A 23153-nucleotide genomic window follows, 5' to 3' on the forward strand; every position below is an offset into this window, starting at 1 on the left:
CATTGACAAATCTTGACAAAGGACAAACAAAAAACAAATCAAGGAGGCGCAGAGCTTCATGGAGAAAAGGAACGCTTGTGAGTTTTGTGCACATTGCAAAAAGGCATAAAGGTGTGAGGGATGTTGAGGTCTCCCTGGTACAGCAAGAGGACACCAGACTGATGGAGACAAGTCGGGACAGGGAAATATATACAATAAGGAGTTGATTATTTTTTTTTTTATTACTTTCTTCTTAAATTTTCTTGCTACATTGCTTGTCTGGTCCTTCAGCTTTACAGCACCTCCTCACCTCATCAGTGACCCAACACACCTCAAGACAGAGGTCATGGGCTGGGGTGGAGATGCCGTCTTCCAGATCTGAGACAAAGAAATCTGGTTCTGGAAAACATCCTTCAAAGAAACTCAAATGGCATGAAGTCCAGTTTAATCACATAAGACTATATTTCCTAAGTACCTCTGGATCTGGCCCTACAGCTGTTATAAAGCAGTAGGTAACTTAACGTATCTGTAACAATAAAATATTGATCTCTGTCAGGTTTCTTGTAGATCAAGGGAAGTTCCAGCAATTGCAACTGTCATACAAACGCAGTATTGTACAACAAAAGCCTCTCAAGCTGCAACAGCTTTGCAAAACTTAACTTTATAAGTATTTGTGTTATTTTTTCATATTGAAACCCTACTCTTATTCTTTGTACAGGATCAGCTATAATGAATGACTCAATGAGCACTGATTCTATACATTTGTGGTTGGTACACTATATTTTCTTCTATTTTAATCCATTAAAATTTCTATCACAGTTAATGTCGCTATTACGTAGAGCCATACCACTTGATATTCCTGATTCAGTGTTCAGTTGGCTGGCAGTGCTAGTGTGCAGTGGGTTAAACACACTTCCCATGCTGCTCGTTGGTTATATTTTATTTACCAGTATTTCTATAATGTGCTATTTTTTTTTTTCTTTTGAGATTTCCTCATTTCTTTCAGAACACTTTCACCTTATTTCCGGGCTGCTTCTCCCCAAGGGGCAAAGTGGAGGTTCAGAAACTTCATATGAACTTCCTGAAAAAGAAACAGATCACCTATTAAAAAAGCCAAGTGGAATGTGCTGTGAATATAGTTTAATACGTCCCAAAGAAAGAGCTGGCTCTAATCACAACATCAGATTTAAAATTCACTGTTGTACTCAGTTTATTGATTTAATAATGTATTTATTATTTATGATTTCTGTGGCAGATGGAATTCTATTTCCATTATTTGATTCAGGTTAATCAGGGGATAATGTGCTGCTTACACTTTAACCTAAAGACTCTTCTGGTGCTCAAGAAGCAGACTGTTTTCCAGATCTGCAGATCAAATCCTTTTCTGTCATGCAATTATGGCTGTTTCCCTACAAAATTATAATTCGTTTAAAAGCTAAGGCTAATATTTGAACTAAAATAATTGCACACATATGAATTAAGTCTAATGTAGAAATGCTTTTGGAGGGGCTCCGCTCTCTTAGGTGGCTTCATTGCTTTTCAAATGCATGTAACAGGACTTTGGGATGTGCCACTTCTCCCTTCCCCCAGGTACCCGACCCTCTCCTGCTAACACCACTGCTGGTCATGGATGTGTTTCTTGTTCCTTCCCCATCACTCAAGACCAAGACCTTGGGAAGGACAAGCATCTGCCTGAGAAGTTGTAGACAACATCTATAAAGTGTGTAGACACCCCTGCAGAAACACACCTTCTCAACATGTTCTGAGGAACATTTTGATTTGTTTACCTTAAGTATTGACATTATTTAAGTTACCTATCATCAGCTTCACAAATATTTATTCTTCCTGTATTCCAACATCAAACTTACGCTCCTGAATCATTATTTTCCTCAGAGAATAGCAAATACCACTAGCAACAGACTACTAAAATCAATTCAGAATACACAAGGCAAAGGAAAGAGAAATCAGAGCAATGAGATTTTCATGCCAACTGACTTTATCCTACCCTAGAATGATTTCCAGTCTTGCTGATACTTGATATGGGGCCTTGCAAGATGTGGTTTGAAGTTCATCTTTTAGCTTGCGCCCCACCCAGGCACACCAGTGGCCCTATGAGTGAAGGTGTAATGTGCAGTGATTTTTCTCATGACCATATTTTCATCTGCTCACACCACTCGTGCCTGGAGCTTGCTGGTTGTGAGGTGTGAGACTCACACATTCAAAGCTAGACTTTAAAAAAATAAATCAAAAAATCCCAGCCCAAACAGGCCTGGATGCTGGTAAAGAATCTGGAGTAAACTAAAATAAAACAATCAGTGTGCTGCAGTGAGGGAATATTTGCACAGACAGACACAAGAACGGGGAAAGCTCTTGGACTCTTCAGGAAGACAGAAAAAGTATATTTGTTCATTAGGATGCTTTAAGTCAGTTTGGACTCCCTGTTTTCTAGGATTTCCGGGGGCAGGATTGAGGACGCTCCTCCAAAACCCCTTTAGACCGTGTCCCATTTAGGGTACATGAGGATGGCAGCTCTACCCTTGCCACGGTCCTGCGACCAAAACTCCATCTCTTCTCTAGCCAGAAGATGACATTATTTTTACAGCACTGCCTTTCTGCAGCAACGTACCGCAGGCAATGAAACCAGGGAAGAACGCCACACAAGGAAAACAAATACCTAAATCTATAAAACCTGTGCTTTGCTTTTATTTTGCTTTCTTTTTTCCCGAAAAAAAATTGAACACCATCGGGAAATCTGCCCTTCTGCCTATGCGAACTTAGGTGCAAGTAGAATGGACTGAGATGCAGAGGTGTAATTTAAATGCTATTATGTCTGAGTTCAGTCCCCTCTCAAGAATTTGGCCCTTCACAACATGGAGCTCGGGCACAGTCCCAAACCACAGCTGTAAAAGCATCGCTCATTTTAAAGGTCCAGTTGTGCTGCGGGACAAATATACGGCTCTTACCAGCTCATCCTCTCCTTTCTGCTATACACTATCTGAATTTTATAGTTTGAAAATGAGGGGCATCTTACCCAATTAGGTACTCCATGGCCTCATCAGCTTCTTTCTCTACCAGGAAAATATTATGCGTTTCGACCCAGCTGTTCCCTTGTGTTGTTGTGTTGTCAGTCATATTCTGCTGGAGAGAAAAGCAATGGTGAGCCGAGGACATTCCTGCACATCTGTTAGCTGAAAGACAGAAATAGTAAAGGATTTTAGAGCAATTTCCAGAAACAATAAGAATTAGTTGCTCATCTGATACTAACAACATGCACCTTTTCCTCTTCTTTATCATGTCTGTCAAATAATGTCATTATTAAGGACCAACAATGTGGCTTTTTATGTGAACCAGTGCTGACTACACTGGAGTATTGCATTTTTAATTATTATGATGTTAAATGGCTTTAATTGCTGACACTCTCCTGATTCACAGAGCATTTTTATAACATTTATTAAAAAAAGGCCAAAGTTTATTTTACAATCTGCAATAAAGCAGAACACAAAAACCAGCAATTGGCTCAATGATCCCAACACATTAGTTTTATACACAGACTGCATATTATTCTTGCTCTATAAGTGATGTGAAAAGCAAAATGGAAGTCCTGTACAAAATTTGATCATCTTACTTAATAACAACAGATGCTCAGAGTGGTGGCATTTTGAAAAGAGCTCTGTATGCTACTGGTTATTAAATGGCAGGACATTTGGCATCCTCTAGCATTATACCATTTGAAAACCATAGAGTCACATAAATAGCCGATGAGAGCTAGAAAAAAAATTAGCTCCTGTCTGCATAACAAAACTCACTTCATTTAAAATATTCAAAATGCTTAGGCTGCCTTTCAAAAGAAAAGTCCAGAAAACTTATTGGAGGGGGAGCTTCTCTTTTATCTGGAAAACACAGGAAAGCAAATATGTGGGGAGGAAGAGAAGAAATGGTTCACCAGCATGACTGATCAGCCTGAACTGAGAATGCTAATGGCTTCTGCTGCTTTGTGTCAAAAGCTCAGCACAATTTGGAAAAGGCTCTGGCACAACATTTCCTTCTTGATTTTAAAATGAAAATATTGGCAATATGTAGCCAAATTAACATAAATGGAGGACCTAGCAACAACACATGGGTATCATTTTAATGGTGTAATTCCTATTCAATAGAGAGGAATCAATAAAGACGGTGACTTACTTTCTTCCCAGTATAAATTATACTCACCGAACATCTAACGCCTGCATAGTTATATCATTGCTGTTTGCTTAGATTCATACATCCTATAAAAAGTTCTAATCAAGTTGATGGGCGCATACAGTGTAACTTTCTCATTTTTATCTGAGCTTAACAGCCACTATGTTGTGCATTTATCAAAGCAGAAATCACTGGGATCTGTTTGCCCAACGTGTTTTACCCGGACCAATGTAATCCACATGCTGCTTCAACGAAGATCAGCAGAGCTCAAAGTAAATACCTACATCAGGCATTGTTACCACTAACATAATAAAATTAAAAATTTAAAATACACAAATAAATAAACAAAAATCCACAACGAGTTTGCCTAAGAGCTGAAAGAAAAGATTTGCTGGGTGTTTACATGCACAAGCCTTTTATGTATACTTAAAAAATCTTGTAGATTGGGTTATAATGGAAGCGCTTGTACATCCTAACTATGGCGTTGCAAATGGTGCCACTGTCATTAAGAGTGCATTGTTGTTTGTTTTATGCTAATCTTCCTTCAGTGTGACAGACTGTCACCTGCATGGGGGGTAACTTTCAGCACTATATTAGCCCATATGGCACAAGCTAAATTGTATCTAAGCTATGGGCTAATTATGGATGAGTTAATAAAACCAAGCAATGTCAGTCTGGCCGCTTCTTCTGGTCCTCAGCCGACCCCCCAAGTGAGTTATTGCCTGCACTGTTCTCTGAAACTATTTTCGTTTTTGTTCTCGACAATTGCTGCCAAGCTTCATGTTTGAGACACTTTAATCCTTTTCCTTTCTCAGTCCCGCGCAAGATCAGATCAAAACAATCTCTACACTTTTTCCATGTGATAACTTTCCCCTGTTAATCAAGGGGTGGTGCAACCTGCCGAATCGTAAACGCACCGTGTTAAGTTTCCTGGAAACCTGTTTGCACAGCTGTGATATAACTAACAGATTTTCATCTTTCCAGGGAGTAAAAAATATGGATTATCTTCCTTAAGCATGGGATCAAAGAGGTGAACATTTATTCCATTAAATGCACATCCAGGTAACAGAAAACCATAGGAATTGATGAAGACAGTAAAGAGACTTTTCACATGTTTTAAGGTCAAGCACATGCTTAAGTGCTTTTTTGGACAAAGGCCCAGCTTCTCTCTCTTTTTCAAAAAGAGGGGAGGGAGGAAGAGGGTCCCTCACAAGTGTTAATGTTCCCACATCACTCCGTCTGCTCCGCTTTGTCCCCACTTGTGCCTTTCAGTTGTCAGCCCCTGGCAGCTGCGGGCGGGCTCACTCCTCAGCACACTTTGCTTTTCCAAAGGCAACAGTACAGCACAACGCTGCCGTACAGAAGATCTGGTTTTGGGCTGATTAGAAATAGAAACTGTAGAAAAATCTGGCCAGTGACTGAGAAAGGCAAACAAAAAGGGTACTGTAAAATGAACTGAAAAATAAGCAATAATGCCCATCATTTATTTGCTTTGACTTGTGCAACACTCCCTCCCTGACCTACAGTGTGAAAGAGCATCTCAGGAGCAAGCAGAGACCAAACCCACTCGTGAAAGGGAGAATTACTCAAAGACTACCCAAGTTTTAATTAAACAGAACTCAAACAAGAAATTTCAACAAAAACATCACGTTAGGGGATATATTCCTTAAACCTGGCAAATAAAGTGCTTCCCCATATATGAGAGCATACAAACACCCAGCAGCAGAAGTCACAATTCAGGATACAAGACATCTCCAGGTACCAATCAGCTCATCGCATTGGCCACCTCCAACCCAAGAGTTCAAAGCTTAGGACAGACTTAACATCTCTGCTCAGCCGTTTCCAATGCAGCCTTCACTAGTCTACGGGTCTTCCAGGATTTCATTTTCTGCATCCGGTCCAGCTGAGTTAGTAATAGGGTATGACAATGAAAAAGCTCAAGCATAAAACTTCTAGAGAAAAGGATAGAAACTGAGAAGTGTGAATTCGGATGTGGTAGCAGATACTCAGCACTTCAGGTTTTGGCCCAAGCTGTCCCCAGAAGGATCTTAACATCTCCCTATGAGCAAAGGCATGAATTATGTCAGTACACTAAAGATATTTAATAAAAACTTGCATTAAGAGAAAAAAAAAGCAGGCTCAACTTTTGGGAGTCAGCAACATCCTTCCAGTCCAAGCATTCTCATTTTTAGATAATGCTGTGCAGCTCCAAAAGGAAATACCACAAGGTTGCTGTGCTTCAGAGCTATTACTTCCACATTACAACTTCATACCACTTTCAATATAAGTATGCAAGAAATAAGTAGATTTCTTGTTCTTTATTTCCTGTAAGGAACAATGCCATGTTTCACACAATGCCTTGTTAAACAAAGAGTTATTGGGCAAACTGCTTTTAAACCTATCATATGTAATGAAATGTTTCATATGGAACTGGAATTGTTTTTCCAATTCCAAGTTTTACTCTCGCTTTGGCTTTTTCCTTTTCCCCTTCTTATTTTCATCCCTCAGTTTATAGACAGTCTGCTAATCTACTCAGACCCACAGTACTGAAAACTCTCTTCTCACTCAGTGAGTCACCCCTGGAAATGTATTATTGCCTTAAAAGTCAAGTTCAGACCTCATCACCATTTAGATAGTACAAGGAGACAAAGGCAATATCGTTGTTATTCAAGTTACTTAGTCCTTTACTCAAGAAAAATTCTTCCCTGGACTATTCCCTCACATGAGTGAACCCACTGGTGTGAAACTGAGATCAAGTTTTCCCCCTAAAAGATTAACTTAATTAAATTAAATTCAAATTCAATTCAGACAAATTCAACAATTCTGGGAAGTCTTATGGTTCGTGTTACATGGATAATGTTCAATGATTACAACAGCCTGTTCTGGCCTGCTGGATCTTGAGGAGCCTATGATTCTGTGAAATTACTTAATAGATTAATTAAGTCAGAATGGTAAAGCCTAATTCAACCTTCAAAACTGAACTGGTGTTTCTTACCTTGTTTTCTCTGTTAACACCAAAGGAATTTTATTTCTTTGTACTCTTCTAAAAAGGCTGACCCAGGAACTACTGGATTGTGCTTCTCTTTCAAATATCAAGACCTCTAAAGAGAGCTTCTAGAGAGGGTTGGTTAGCTCTTTAATATTGTAACAAGTTTTCTGTCTCTTCTGGGGCGATAGAGGTCAGTTGTTAGCAGAAGATCCCCCAAGTAGTTCTTTCCAGCAATTTGGGGACTTAAACAAGCTAGGAAAGGCCATCAGCAGCATCTTCAGTAACTGGAAACCACTATTTCTGGTATGTAAAACAAAACTTTGCTCTGTAGGAGGGTGCACAGGAACAAATATTCTACGGAAGATATGAGGGGGTTTGTGGCTAAATCAATTATGTGCCTACACAAGCTTTTATGGTAGCAAACTCTTCGAGGATGACCAGCCAGGCCCTGTGACCCATCAGGTTTTGTAATGCAAAAATAATGCAGTACAACTTCACTTTCAGTCCTTTGTTCTTATGAATTACACCTCAGGTTGCTCTCCCCTTGGTCGTCATTCCTCTTCTGTATCACCTTATGTTTGAAGAGATCTAAAGATTAGACCGCTTAACGGCACACTGTGCTCACTATACAAATTATTGATTGTCTGTTTTTAGACTGTTTCTCCCACAGTCTCCTGTAGTGAATCGAGAACAGAATATAGCTGATAATACGTGCCCTTTCCTCAAGTTCAACCACCAAAACACTTGGGTTACAATCTCACAGGATGTTTCTATCATTATCTTGCTCCCCCTAACCAGCAATGCTCAGGTTTTAAGAAGCAGAACAGCACTCGCTGACAGCCTGAGACACTAATTATTCTTTTTTGTCTATTGTAGCTGCATATATGAATACTATAGTAGAATCTGGATTATACATTTTCTATTTTTGTTTCCATATTTCTTTTATCAGAAAAAAAAGTCTAGCTGCGAAGTTAGGATACATCGATGAACTTTCCCAACCTTGCCATTGTTCAGACTATTATTTCCAGATGATCCATCAATACACTAAAATTAAGGTTACACAGCAAAACCCCTCTTTTCCCAGTATTTTGCAAGAACAAAGAAAAAAGCCCATTACACTGTGGCCCGAGAAAATGAAGATCAAATTCTTAGTTTCTTGAAGAACATCCCATAGAGCATTTTGAGTACAGAAGCTGTTATAGTGGAAGCAAACTGTGTTGAGAAGACCTGTGTTATCCCAAAAACAAGCTAATTAGGTGTTTCCAAATGTAAACAGCAGAGAATTTCTGGCGCGTGACCGCAGGACTCCATTGACCCCCAGCAACAAGCAGCTATGTTGGTTCTGTGCTTCTCCTTGGTCTTGAGCAGCCCCCCTGGACCTCGTGCATCTGCCCAGCCTTCCTCTCCATCCTCTTTGGGGCTGGTTGGACTTACAGAACTGGTTTTAATGACAACATGACACTTGGTGCAGCTGAGCATCTCACATAGAGGAAAGAAACCTCATTGTGAACAGCTCATACACATCTCCTTCTTTCACATCTCCTCTTTAGTCCCAGGAGCTTGTTCTGGAGCAGGTCAGACCTGACGTCTCATCAGGGCAAAGACTTTTCCCGTTAGCACAACAGTTGCAGGGGAGGGGAAAGAAGCAGATTTCCTTTTGGAGCACCTCACTAATTGCACTGATGAGTTTAGCTCACTCTGTTTGACTATTTGGTCACTGGTTCATAAGGCCATCTGCCCAACCTTCTCGTAGTTGCATCTCACTACCAGAGCTAGCTGGAAAATGCCCATAGAATATTTGATTTATTGGTCCCATCCTTCTCTGTCCAAGGCTGTAGCACTGAGGTGCAAGATCTTTCTCAGGCAGCTGTTTCATCCACCACTTTGCCTGTGTCTCCCACAAGCTCAAGCAAAACACATACCTCAGATCATCGTTGCATCTGACATATGCTGCCTTTACGTGTTTAAAGCATCTAATGTAAAATGAGCTCAAGGCTTTTTCTTCAGGGAGGTGCAAAACCCTCCCTGAGAGAGGCTGCAAGGCCTTGGGCCACCAGACAGGCTGGGCTGTACCTGTGGATCTTTGCACACCTTTGCAACTGTTTGGAGCTGAATAAAAGCACTTACTGGCTCTGTGGACGTGGGCTACAGGTGCCACAACTCCGAGTACTATGGAGAGCAAAAGGGTAGGCTGATTGTGCTCTGTTTTGTCTCAAATTATCACCTGGGCAGGGGGGTGCATGCAGCAGGAGGTGCTACACCTGCCAGCTCTCCCAACACTGATATAAAGATGCTTTTGGTAAGGAAAGTGATACAGAAAGCAGACTAACCATGGATAAAGAGGAGATGGCATAAGCTTAAGCTGGATTGTGTACAATATGCAGTTTCCCAGCAGTATGAAGGATCTATATATTTACATAAGAGAAAGGTCCTCTTTTATAGTGGAAAATTCAATCATTTGATATTCGGCAGCTGGATACTGTAAAAATCATTCATCCTGTATCTCATATTAACTCGGGTAAGCTGATACACCTGAGCCTTTTACAACACTCAGGGTTGAGTATATATAGATTGCTCAACTTGGAAAGGTCACTCGTGCTGTACACAGGAACCTGACCACAGCCATCTGTAAAGAGCAGATATTGTTCCCCTTGTTTGTAAAGACTTGAGGAATGTAAACAGCAGCACTCGGGCTCTTTCTTTGGGATGTATCGAATTCGTGGGCGTCGTGTGCGAAGTTTACAGATGCAAGACTTCGCAGTTGGTTTTGGCAAGTCTAGTCATAATCTTCAGCGAAATCAAAACACCGCAAAGATCACACTCCACATTTCTAAGACCTAATTTAATTAAAAGCTTTCATTGGGAAGGGATAATTTCAAGCTCTCCCCCCCTTCTTCCTTTGCATACAGACATAAACATTTACCAGAACCAAACTTGGCATTGACTTTCCTTTATTACTTGTGCTAGTCTGAAGTCCCAAGAGATGAACAGATGAGGTTAAGGTTAAGAAAGTTATGCACAATAGCTCTTAACCTGATGGCTAGGAAGATAAACAACATGCTAGTATAATTTAGGGGAACTCGTCTATCAAATTGCCTGCCCCTGCTGGATTTGGTATGAAGGGTTCCCACTTTAAAGTGAACATTTTGCTAGTACATCTTCAAATGGTTTATTTGCAATATTTAAGTCAAATATCCATTATTTTTAAATGCACACTTCCTTGAAATTTTGGCCACCTGTTTAGACAGTGCCACCTGGCACGAGTTACTGTCCAGTCCGATGCAGCTGAGACACCGTTGCAAGGGAATCTAAAATATTGTTAGAGACAGAACAGAACAAAACAAAAGCACCAAAAATGTGCTTAATGCCATATCACATCTTCTCCATATTCCTTCTGATGTAAAAATTCAGATGCTGACACCAAGTCTCTCTTTAACAAGCACATTGGAGTCAGAGGATTACTTGAGGTTTTTTCCACAGGTCAGATCTTCACCTGGTAGAAATTGTCTCAGCATCAGGGATGCTGAGTAATGTAGTTGGGTGGTTTCATGTGAATCACTGACAAGTTCCTGTAGTGATGGTGGTTGTTCCCAGCACTGATTTGGACAAACCCCAGTCCAGCAGCCACTTTTTGCTGCTGTTCAAAATTAAACAAACATGTCTTTTAAGGACAACTCCTGGAAGTCAATGCAATATTTATTGTAGCTCTGCACAATGAATTGTGCAGATTTCCATGACATTATTTCCATCCTGAAACCACTTATGATGGAAAGTAAATACGCTATGTGTCTTCAATACAAACCTAAGAAGCATTTGAATATAAAATACTAAGCAATCTCACTGCATTTCTCAGACATTTGTTTTCCATTTGCCTTTTGAAAAATCAAAATGTGCTTTACTTAGTAATTTCTCTATTTTATTTAATTATTTGCACCAAATCCAGATAGTTTCCTCCCTGAGGTAAAGATTTATATTTATTAAAGACAAAAGTGCATGAAGAGTTTTATTTTCCATTCGGCAACTTGTTCCAATTTTCATAAGCTAAGGACACTCACTCAAGGTTTTACTTGTGTAAAAGCAAATTAAAGGATAAATTCAATATGCATTCCCTGCAACCACTTTGCTCCATGGAAGTCTTTGGAAAGCTATGGAAGCCAAAGGTGGTTTTTCCTGATTTTGTCCTTGGGAGATCACATACCCCGAGACAAAAAAATACTGAGCAAGGATAAGTTTCATGTCATTAATGTTGCAAGGTTGTTAGTCAGCTTGCAAGAGCTTCTGTGTCTTTTTTAAAACCTTTTTTCCCCTGTCTTCAAGTCTGGGTTGTTTTATTATTTTATTTCTCTCTACAGATATTTGCCTGGCCAGAAAACTAGTTCTTAATAAAAATGAACTTCAGATACTGAATTGTAACCTCATCAAAAGCTAGCGGAGAGGCTACTTGCCACTTAATTCCTACTTCACTCTCCAGAGTAAATCAAGATAAAATATTTGCAACACAGCTTTTTTGGGAAAACACTGAATGCAGAAATTGTGTATAAGCATTTAAACAGCCTGGACAATCAAATGGGCTGATTTATCCATTTGATTTATCCTGGACAGGGAGAAAACATGTTTCTCAGTCGTTTGTAAGGCCCAACTGCAAAGACTTTGCTTGTCTTTATCCTGAGCAAAAAGCAGAGGGAAGGACCAATCTCCTGCCCAATAAATCCACACACTGTTGCTAATGCGGCACAAAACCAAAATCAGATGGGGAAGGGAAAGTTTAAGAAAGATCTAGTTAAGGAGAAGGAAAATCTACCAAGCCCTGCTTGCTTTCGATAGACAATAGTGCACACGTGGTTAAAACAAAACGGCAAGGAAAGAGAGTAAAGAATGTCATGCAACAAAACCACATCTTTAATCTGACGCAGTCCCTTTGAGAAGTTATTTTTAAAGTTCTTAGCAATTCCTGATGTTTTTATTTACAAACGTGGCTACTAAGCAGAAACTCAAGGAGAAAAATTAAGTTATGCCTGTAAAGCACCCAACACATTAAGCCATATTCAAAGCAAACAATAACAGTAACTAACAATAAACCTCCAGAAACATCACTTGATAAATTATAGCAAACTACTATTTGTACTATGCAAAAACCTCATTTTGGAGCCTGAGAAATCTGTTTCTCTCTGCATAAGAGATGCTCCGCACCAGGTGGTTCTAGACAAAATGTCCTCAAAGGTGTCTGCACAGCCCCTGCAAGAGCAAATCCCAGGATAAAGGGTTATTTAGGAGGTGCAGAGCCCCTGCGTTACTTCTGGTACCTCTAGTAGAGCAGGTAGTGGGGAGACGGGACTTCAAACGTACCTTGGTGGTCTAAAGTGGCTCGGTTAAAGAGATGCAAGATTAAGGTTACGGAGAATTTGGGCTACTTTCCTTTACCATGAAGATCTGCCAAACCCAAGGTAGCCTGAGATCAGGATGGGAAATGTAAAAAGTGGGGTTTGACCCAGGATTTCTCTTTTTCCAGATGTCTAGCACATGAGTTTTAAATTAATAAGGGCTGTAGGATCCAGCCCTTCAAAAATTAAATGATCAGATTGTAGGGTCGTTGTTGCCTAGACACATTTGCAAGAAATAATGATTTCCCTCAAAGAATAGTTAACCAGAAGGGCATCAAAATTAGTTAGAGAAACAACCATATTTGGCTTGATCTTTGGCTGCTGTAAATCAGCATAATCTGAATTAATTCAAAGAAAATTATGCCAATTCGCAGTATGGAGAATCTGTTCTATTGCGCTTAAACTCTGCCCAACATCTTGACATACAGTGTTAGTTTAGTGTTTATTCTCTGACATTAAAAAGACTAAAATACACACCTTTCAACTGCTCTCGGCAAATTGCATGTGATTTCTCCTTGGCTATAACTATCAGCTGTGGCCGGCCTCAGAAAGGTTGTCCAGCTGCTTAGGAGCCCATTTAAATATGAATTGAAATGAGAGCGTTTCATGGAAATTTGGACGCTCCTAGCTCTCACCGGCTTTGTCCGCCTGTAGATTGTTTGTCCCTCCTTTCAGTTCAATAGCTTCTTTCAAATTATAACAAACAAGTATGCTGGGGAATACCACGAAACAGCTCCAAAGATGTAAGGCTCTTTTATATTCCTGAACATGTCACTTGCTAACAGCCCCAATGCCTGCTCCTGCAAACTGGAACAAGGGCAAGAAGCAACAAAAATTCCCTGTTCCTGAGAAAACAAGCAAACAAACCAACCCACTCCTCGAAACAAAGAGCAAAAACCATTTTCTCAATTAGACAGCTGAAAAAATGGCCAGAACTTGGCATCCCTTATTCATGTGTGAGTCTTGATTTTCTCACTAGTCTGGCCCATTTCAAATGATTTCCGTCAAGAATAATGGCCAAGAATTGACACTTGATCTTCCATGAAAAAGTAAGGTACGAAGTAAATGAGATAAACTGTTCTGTAGGAGTATAAATGAACGATGATTTCATAGCAGACCTTCCCAACTTGCATAAGATTAATTGTCACATTAGAATACATGTCTAAATTGGGCAGTGGAGCTTCTTTTAAGGCTTGGGTTTTCATGGATACATGTATTTCTTATAAATTTTACTAACAGAAAATTCAAGTCTAAACTCAGATGCATTAATTATTGTCAGATTTGATCAGATTCCTGTCTCTGGAAATCAGCTACTACACAGTGGAATTATTGCTAGTATTACTATTAGGAATATTATTTTTCTAGCTATCCCAAATGATTCTGCTTGATTCATTTTGGAGGAAATACAACTGAAGATACAACATGCACTTTTAGATGTTTTAAAAACTTATCCGATATTATAAAAGAGCACATTCTCCTACTCTGTACCCCAAATTCCTCTGTTTGCTGCTGTCAGGGCAGGTGATCCCAGACACAGACCTGACCTGTGTGATCCAGAATTTCTCCCTTTCCTAATATACCTACATGGAGAGCAGTTTTCTCTAACGAAATCAGAAAACGGCAATTCCAATTACTGTGTGTCCAGAGCATGTTTTGAACCTTTTTTTCTTTCTCTGATGGTCTCAGACTCGCAGTATGGGAAAGCTTATTTCTTAAATGTCATCGCTTTTGTCACTTTAAGTTCTATTAAGATTGGTTATTGACTTTATGTATAATTAATGGCTTCCAAAGTCCCACATTTTTACACGTGATAAATCTTGGTGCTGAGAAACCAACAAATTTCTGTTGTTTATTGCCCTTCCCTGTTCCCCACCCAGGAGTACCAGAAGTCACTTGAACTAAAGCCCTGCGGCTTCTTCCATAAACGTGTCTGGATGTTTCTCACTTAAGCCGACGTGACAATTATTAGAACTGGCACATATAAACACAAAAAGCAAGAGGCATTAACAGGTCTATTCACTAAGGGTTCTGCACCCTTTCCACGAAAAAACCTTAAATAAAAGTAACATGCCTAAATTGTGTAAATGTCAAGGTTTTCTCATTCATTAATTTCCCTCTCTTTGATGTGCAATGCCCCCAACTCTGCTCAATGGAGAAGTGCTGGACTGAGAAAAAGCGAGTCATCCTGGCACATTCACCAGCTCACAAAGGAGGCAGGCTTGGACTATGATCCAAAAATGCACTTATGTGCATTGCACCTACAAAGAAGCATTTGTTCAAAGCTCGTTTCCCTCCGTCCTTGAGGGGACTGACAGTCACAGTGTTTGCCACCCGGGCCTGGGAACGGCTCCACAACATTCTCCTGGTGCCACACAGTCGTGACCCACTATATCTCAATGAAACACACAGGAAGGAGTGAAGAGAAATGTTATGTTTTTTGCTGTCTTTGGACTGTGCCAGGGAGCTTCTGCCCGTGAGAAAGAGGGTCACCTTAGGGCACGGCAAATGTGCACGGAGGGGACTGAAGACTCCATGGTGTCTTCTCACCAGCATTAAGATCTACTCTTGCAGAAGTAACAATATCCCGTAAGAGGTGACCATGGACAGGCCCATCTCACGCCAACTCACCTCTAAATGCAGACATCATCCTTTGCCACCAGTTTGGGCCAGGTGGCAACGAGGAGCTCCCAGGACTCCAACTTGGACAAGAAAACTGTTGGCTTTGACCTGGCTGATCAGCAGCCCGTGGGAGTTGGTGGAGATGAGGGTTCTTCTTCCTTTTACAGTGGGTTGCTGAGCACTTTCTTCCACGCAATGTATGGGAACATTTTATTTGTGAATGGGCTCTTTCTTTTGTGGAATACAGTTTCTGTAGAAAAATAATCTATGTATTAGAAAAACACCTGATGCTTTCAATCCCCTGAACAACTCCATGTAGACTCTACAGAAACAAAATCCCCTCTGTGCTTAATGCCCCCTGCACGTCCTAAGCTTAAATTTGCCCAGAATGTCTGCAATGAATTCATTAGGCTCGTACAACCAGCGCTGCTTCAACAAAGAGAGGGGAAGGAGAGGAAAAGACCAAATCCACAGCAGATTCCAGTGCATGTCGTAAAAAAGAAATAAATCAAAATGCACCTCTGTCGTGGTATGAACTCACCGTCTTCCTCCTGACTTCCCCCAAGTCACGTAACTGGCACGTGGCGGCTGGCACAGATGGCACGCCGTGGCACGCAGAGAGCGTGCCAGCTGTCTGGCACGGGGACACAGGTGCTGATGCTCGCACTCGCTGCTCGCTGCAAGCCAGACCTCCAGGAGCCAGCCTCGGAGAAAAGAACAGGGGCATCATCCACCGCCCGCTTCTCAGTTTTAAGATCAAGCAGCGTGCGTGTGTAGAATAAAGGATTACAAGGTGAGAGTATCTCCTAAAAGCTGTTCTGTGTGGTGCTTAAGATTGATGCAGAGAGGCATCAGAATTTCGTTGCAGTAAATAGACAACATATGATTACAGATATTATTATGCACACGTGATATACCAATTCACCCGTAAGACAATTTGAGAATAAGGCACTAGTTATTCAGACCCTCATTGTAATCTGAAAATCTAATATGTCTCAAATGGCAGAGGTAACTGACCAGGCATACCCTTTATGAGAGTGAAATATAGAAATAGGTAAGAGAATATCCAAGATTCATCACCACTGTGAGTTAGCATCATCTCAATTGTACAGTGATTTTAAAGTTATTGATGTTTATTTTTAAATCCATACCTCTATAGATTCGAGGTAAGTCACTGCAGGCTGTATATATCAGGTGAGTGACAGGAACGATGACATCAATAACCAGCTACCGCCAATGATGTAATGCCAGTATTAGGCTTTCCCATTTTCTTTCGGCACGAGAAAGCACTATTGACAGCAATTCTCCAACGTTGTGTTGCCGAGATGTCAAACACGCTCATTGATTAGTAACAGAGAGTTATGGAAAAGCCCTTACGCCATTCATCAGCAGTCTCTATTAGTAGCCCAGCCCTGGGCTTTTGGACAGCGTGAGAATGTGTTGTCTCCGCAGGAATAAGAAAAACAGGAGTTGGGACCAGCAGCCAGCTGGAAGCCGGGGAGAGGCGACGTGCCCCAGCCTGCTGCAGGCAGGCTGATTTAGGGCTCTGGCTGCTCAGCTCTGCCAAATGGAAAGACTCAGGGTCAGGGAAGGCACACGAGAGGGAAAAAAAGGTCTGGCCAAGTGGCAGTTTTACAGTGATTGTCTTCAAAGAGGAGCAGCCACAAAGAAAGGGGGGGCACGAGAAAGGCGATGCAGGTAAATCAGCCTGGTTCTTCTTACACGTCCCGTAAATATCTGGATGCCCGCTCAGCTGCAAGGATGCTCTGTGGTTTCACTGGGGCTATGAGATTGTGCTTGACTTCCCTGGAAGTTCTGTCTTTCATCACAAATTGGTGCTTGCTCCTTTTTCTACAACTTACATACTTAACGTTGCTTTCTCACGTAAAGATCTGGCTTTTAGAAGAATGAAATACCCAAAATTATACCCAAATATGTACCAAAATGTGTATTAAGGGTACCATAGCAAGACCACATAATCCATGGCTTTTAATTTCTCCAACAGTTGATTTGTTCCGGGCTGTTACCTGTTCAAGGTTGAATATCTGTATGCAGATATAGATGTATTTAATGATACAGGAGAGAACCAGCCTGGGGACATAAAAGAAAAAAAAAAAAGCTGTGAAATCTTGAAGAAAACGCTTCAATGTTTTCTCTCTCAGCAAATCTGATTTTACCTGAACAGAAGTGCAGGGACAAGGGAGGCCTGTCCCCTTCCTTTCTAGTCGTTGCAAGACTGGACATCATGGTACTCCATCATCTGAGAAGGGAGCTCTACATCCAAACCACCAACGCCACCATGGGAAGAACTTCACTGAGTACTTTTTAAATTACTTTCTTGGTGGGGATGAGCAGTGAGCCCTCACTTCACAGAACCTGCAAAGGGTAAAGGTGCTGAGGACTCGTTGCCTTTTGCCACTTAGACACAACTGCATTAGTATCATGAAAAAGCAGCAGCATGTCTCCAAAAGGCAGCATTGCTAAGGCAGAAGACAGAGCTCAGCCTGGGATACCAAAACACGGCCTGATCAAGTGTTTCGTGGAGTCTCTCTTGGCTGCTCGATGAAATACCTCCTTTGTTTGCTCCTAGCAGAGCTATTTATATCTCACACTGAACTGAAAGGCAAGCTTCCAAAGGTTTGCATTTTAGGGTTAGTTTGGGCAAGTGCCCAAACCTCTGGATGCTAAACTCTCCAAACCACCAGGGTTTGCAGAATTAGGCTAGAAATCACACACAAATGGGCTTTCTCCAAAATCATTTTTGCACTCCATTTGTAACTGAACCACTCTCTTGACATGTTTTTACATTTTCCTATCAAGATCCAACCAGGATATGAAAACATCGAATACTGAGCAAGGAAAAAAAAAAAAAAAGGAGTAAACGTTACCTAACTTGATTGGAAATACAGCGCAAGAAATGACATTTCCTCACACTGCGGTGAAGGGAATCTGTCCTTCACTTGGGATTACAGTGTTGGATCTGGAGGTGAGGTATCAAAAATAGATTTAATTTTAATTAAAAAGATTATAGAAGTATTAATAGAGGGTTGGCATCCTCCTGGAAAGAAGAGAAAGGGGAACAGAGCCAAAAGAAATGTCAAGGACGTTTTGTTCCGGGGACTTTTACTCTCTTGAAGCCCAGAGGTGTTCTGAGGTCCCCACGGGACAAAGCACGTTGTGCCGCTAGCAGCAAGGACTTGGCCAATGTGTCCAAGAGGCCTGAGCACACATTTCCAGCTTGTTTTGGGGCTTGTAGACCTGATGCTCCACTTGGACCAATCCATCTTCATCACTGGAGCAGAGAGAGTGATTTTGCCAGCAGGGACCAGGTCGTCTATCGCTCAGCTGTGCGACGCCGTTGAATCCGGTGCCATGGGCCACGTGTGCCAAGTGACCATCAAGCCAACTTGCTAGGCACAGACTAGCAGCCCAGCTTTGCGGCAGGCACGTTCCCAGACACTCTGGCTCGTGTGGATTAGGCAGGAATCTGATGAAGACAAGGCAGCGTTGGGTTCTTCACCACATAGAGCCCTTGCGGGAACCCCCTCCCTGGAACCTGCAACCTGCCGTGCACCTCCCAAACCGAGCCAGACGATTCCAGGTGTGTTTTGAGTATTTTTACCTTCTATACAGAAAGCTTTGGGAGGGTGGGAGCATTTAGTATTTAGGAGGTAGGTTTGGGAGGAAAGGAGGATATATTTTTTACCATCCTAATGCCTGTGCAGATATGAAATAAGGCAAGCAGCCTTCCCTAAAGCAAAAATCCTTAAAAACCAAAAATCTGATGTTAAAATATTATTCAAGCTCTATAATTCTGAAATGTCTATCTTTTTGAAAAAGAACCTACAAAGTACATTCTGAAAGCAGACATTAACATTAATTAGTAAAATTTCTTTAAAATTATTATAATTTTTTCTTCTACCTTTTTTGTTCAAATTGGGATAATAATTGAAACAAACCCTTGCCTGTGAACAGTTCCCTTTTGAATGAATCAGCATTTTCCCCAAGTAAAGGTTCCATTTAATATTCCTCAGTCTTCCTTATCCTGAAACACGATAAAGACCTACCATACAGCAACCTTAGATGCTGATCCATCTGTACAACTAGACATGTCCTTTCAGCCAGTGATTTGCCCAGAATGCAGCTGGAAAACAGTTGTTGGGGTTTTTTCTCCCACCACCATCTTTCACGCTTGTGCTTCATCCCACAAAAGCTTCTCTGTTTCTGTCGGTTATGAAGACCTGGATGCAAGAATTATGAGCTGCAAGTCTTAGACAAGATACAGATGTACATGTTAGGCCACTGCATTTGTCCTCCTTATTAAAGATGAAGCCTCGTTTTATATACTTAGCCTGGATTTAGTTAACATTGCAAGGGAAAGACAAAATGCCTCATGTCTACTTGAATAATAGATGCAACAAAAGCAATAGCCAGTAATACAGAATTATGTTACTTTTTAATCAAACTCCCTATTGCTTTCTTCTTTTAAATTACAGATGAACTGTGCTATCCCAATATGTCACTTGGAAATGCGGCAATTCTGCAAGAGCGCGTATTAAAACAAAACAAAAACAAACCCAAAAACTAAGAAACATCCTGTAACATTCATGCAGTAATGCTGTGTCTTTTTAAAGTTTCACTGATTGTGTATTTTTAAGCATTTTTTTTTTCCAATGCCCTTGCTACCTAATTTGTAAAACAAATCCACAGTCCCGAACAAATCTGAAGGTGGACATATGTGTCCTTGTCTAGGTACTAATGTCCACTATTCCCATGTATTACAGTGGTTTATCAGCTTGCTCCTTTAAAGAATTTGACAGGAGTTTTTTTGCCTTTGGCAATCCAGTTGCAGTCTCATTCTACATCTGTTTTGATTGTCAACCTAATTCTGAGAGCAGTCAAAAACCTAGTCAGATCTCTCATGAATATCTTGGCAGGTTATGGCTTATTTAGGCTACAAGTAGCTCTCCTGGAATAGCATCCAAAATATACTACAGATTGACTAGTGCAAATATAAATCCCCTCAGTGTTTACAATACCTTCCTGCAAAACAATTAGTAAAATGCCTCATTGAGCAAAGATGCAAATAGTCTGCAGCACCTTTGGCCCGCGTGAAGTTTTTACCCTGGCCGTTGCGGAGCCTCGCTGCCTGCATCCCTGCCTGCCGTCCATCTGTCCGCCTGTCCGTCCGTCCCGCGGCCGCAGCTGCGCGTGGGCTGAGCTCTCCTCCAGCTGCAGCCGCAGCAGCAAGGTGAAACGCAGGAGCTCTTCAGGGAAAGGAGAGCAAATTAAAGCTCACTGCAGGAAAGTTGTGCCCCTGGCACTCCGCTCATGCAACAGCTGCAGATACAACAACGATCATCTGACATTCTGACATATACGTTGAGCAAAGCAGCGAGCGAGCCAATGCCGACACAATATCGCGCAGGGCTCCAAGTCCCAGCCTTGAGCAAAACAGGTGTATGACATCCTGTTGCTAGTCTTCAGAGGTTACGGGTACGAGGAGAGACATCTGAGAGAGGAGCAGATGAAAATAACAAAGAAGGTTAAGGCTCGGGTTGACAAGCTCATTGATAATATTTTAGATGGAACAGACCTGCACGTTGACTACAAATTGCTCCTAATGTCTCCCGTAGACTGCAGGCCACAGTCAAAGTGAAAATGGGCTCATTCATTACTTCAGGCAAGCAAATTTCTGCGAAAAGGAACCGCCGCGACCCAGAAGACTCCAGATGTCCTCCGGGGCCGAGGTTGCAAAGCTGTCTTGGTGCCAAAACAATGGCATTATGTTGTGCAGCCGCGGCCTTCATGCTTAGAGGTAAATGAACAGGAGCAATGAAATCCTTTAGTAAATATTTTTGAATTTGGTGGAAAATCCTGTCGCAGCATTTTGCTTTTTAATGTTCTGAGACTAATTGATTATCTAATAGGAGGCAAAGACATTGCCAGGAAAGACATTACTCTCGTGTTAGCATCCAGAACATGGCTCTTTGTGAAATCTAACTGGAAAAATAATATTTTGAAAAACAACTTAAAACCCAATCTTCTAAATTTTTTGATTGTAGACATTATGGCCCAGAAACAGAACATCATCCGCCATTCCTCGAAGTTCGTCGCTTCAAGTCACATAGCTCCCTAGGCTAATCAGCCCTTACCAAGTCGCTGTATTTTGGGGAAAGAAAACACGTATTAAAGTGAGGCCATGTCTACATAAAAGATGCTCGGAAGAGCACTGTTGGATATTAAAGTTAGCATCTGCTATTGTCTGGTTAACAATTGGCAATTACCATTAGTTTCCACTGTGGCTGATGGAGTCACAGATGGCTGATTGAGGCAAGTAAGTGCACTTACTCCTATTGAGGGGTATGCTATAGCAGGAAAATAGTTACGCTAACATTATACACAACCCAGCCAAAAAGTCATGAGGCATCAATTTCAGCTTATCTGACCTGTTTGAGACCTGTGCATTTGAATCCCGAAAGATCATGTGGAGAAGGGCTGTAAAATTCAGAAACCAGGTATCAGACTGCAGTGAGGGGTTAATACAGCACAGAGAAAATCAATTTATAGTGACCTGCAGAGGTGTCACTATCATTACAGGTAAAGCTGTTGGGAAAAATTTGGATCGCTTCTTTACTTTTTTAATCAAATTGGCTTGAGCTGTAACACATTAAAAAACATTTCAGTAATCACAATTTATCATCTTTAGTGGAAAATCTTAGCCACTTGGTTTGCATGTCCTTAATTAGAGATTTAATAAGTAGACAACTGTTCAAACACAGCCGTTTTGCCCATTAATATCATGTACCTTGGTTTGATTTAACACCTATAACTGCTAATATATTGTGCCATTCAGTAATGGGACTTTTATGCTTTTTACAATTCTGTGTGTCAGAGGTATTAAATTAAAACGGGCCTATTGCATCTGCTTGTTGGATTTCTGTATTTCTCATACTTTGTACCTGTTGTCCGTCATGTTGTACCAGATCCCATGTATTTTCACTGTTGTTGCGGCTCGATGCTGCCGAGGACCAAGGCCGGGGCTGCGCAGCGGGATGCCCATAAGGCATCCCTGCCTTACCCCACCCAAAACTGGTCCAACACCCACCCAAGACTTAAAGACTCCAAGATATTTAAAGACATCCCATTCATGGCAATGCCAACGAGAGCCAAGCACCTCGAACCACTCAGCTTACCTTGATATTTGATATTAATACCCAAGGTGGCATCGTCGCGCCCGTTGGTTTGCAAGCCAAGCTTTGCCAAGCTTCCCCATGCCAATCCAAGCTGTTTGTAGCCTCTGCGGTTTTACATCCTGAGCTTATCTGCCCTGAAACAACACCCTGAGGATTATTTATTTCTTTGAGCAGGCGCAAAAGCCAGGAACAACTGCAGAGAGCGCAGAATAGCCAAAGGAGGCTGAGTCCACTAACCGGCTCTTGACCATCTCAGGGGACTTTGGATCGAGCCTTAAGTAAATCTCAAGAGAATTTTGCTTAGAAAAAAAATTCCTAGATAATTTTGCAGATGTATTATATCTTCAGAGGCACCAAATGTTATTGGATATGAAGTTGTGGAGATCTGGAAATAAAAATCAGGATCAATGAACCTCATGCGTTTCCATCTTAACTTCTGGTGTGAGAGCTCAATGTTTGCTTGCGAGAGCAAGCAGAGAGCAAGAACACGCGGATTTCCTTGGCCTGCCCTCCGCACTTCATTCATTACCCCCCAAAAAAAGAGGAAAAAAGCCAACAACAAAAAGCAGGCTCATTGTTGAGCTGCCCCTCAATTTCTGAGGCCTGCTGCCAAGCTAACACACAGATGATTTTTCTTGGCATCTTTATTTTTCGATGAGGTATTTTCAACGCTTAGCATTAAGCTGAAATATTGTTTGCCAGGGATCACTGCCCATCAGGTGCTTTATTACAGATGGAATTAGATTTCTTTACAGTTGCACTGGAAGAGGAGAGAAAGATAATGTGAATAGCTTTTTAAAACAGACATCT

General features: G+C 41.3%; 1 long non-coding RNA gene across 1 annotated transcript in view; it reads right to left on the reverse strand.

Moving 5' to 3' along the window:
- Nucleotides 1-23153, reverse strand: part of LOC110363074 (uncharacterized) — a 96502-nt gene that overhangs the window by 61580 nt on the left and 11769 nt on the right. The window contains exons 4-11 of the long non-coding RNA XR_010473360.1: nt 19215-22477; nt 17325-17523; nt 17175-17238; nt 16299-16707; nt 15689-15851; nt 15157-15397; nt 3011-3167; nt 290-1060 (exon numbers count right to left, since the gene is read on the reverse strand). This is a non-coding gene — a long non-coding RNA (uncharacterized LOC110363074). The remainder of the gene's footprint in view (nt 1-289; nt 1061-3010; nt 3168-15156; nt 15398-15688; nt 15852-16298; nt 16708-17174; nt 17239-17324; nt 17524-19214; nt 22478-23153) is intronic.

The sequence above is a fragment of the Columba livia genome, chromosome 6 (assembly GCF_036013475.1).
Source record: "Columba livia isolate bColLiv1 breed racing homer chromosome 6, bColLiv1.pat.W.v2, whole genome shotgun sequence".
Taxonomy (NCBI): Eukaryota; Metazoa; Chordata; class Aves; order Columbiformes; family Columbidae; genus Columba; species Columba livia.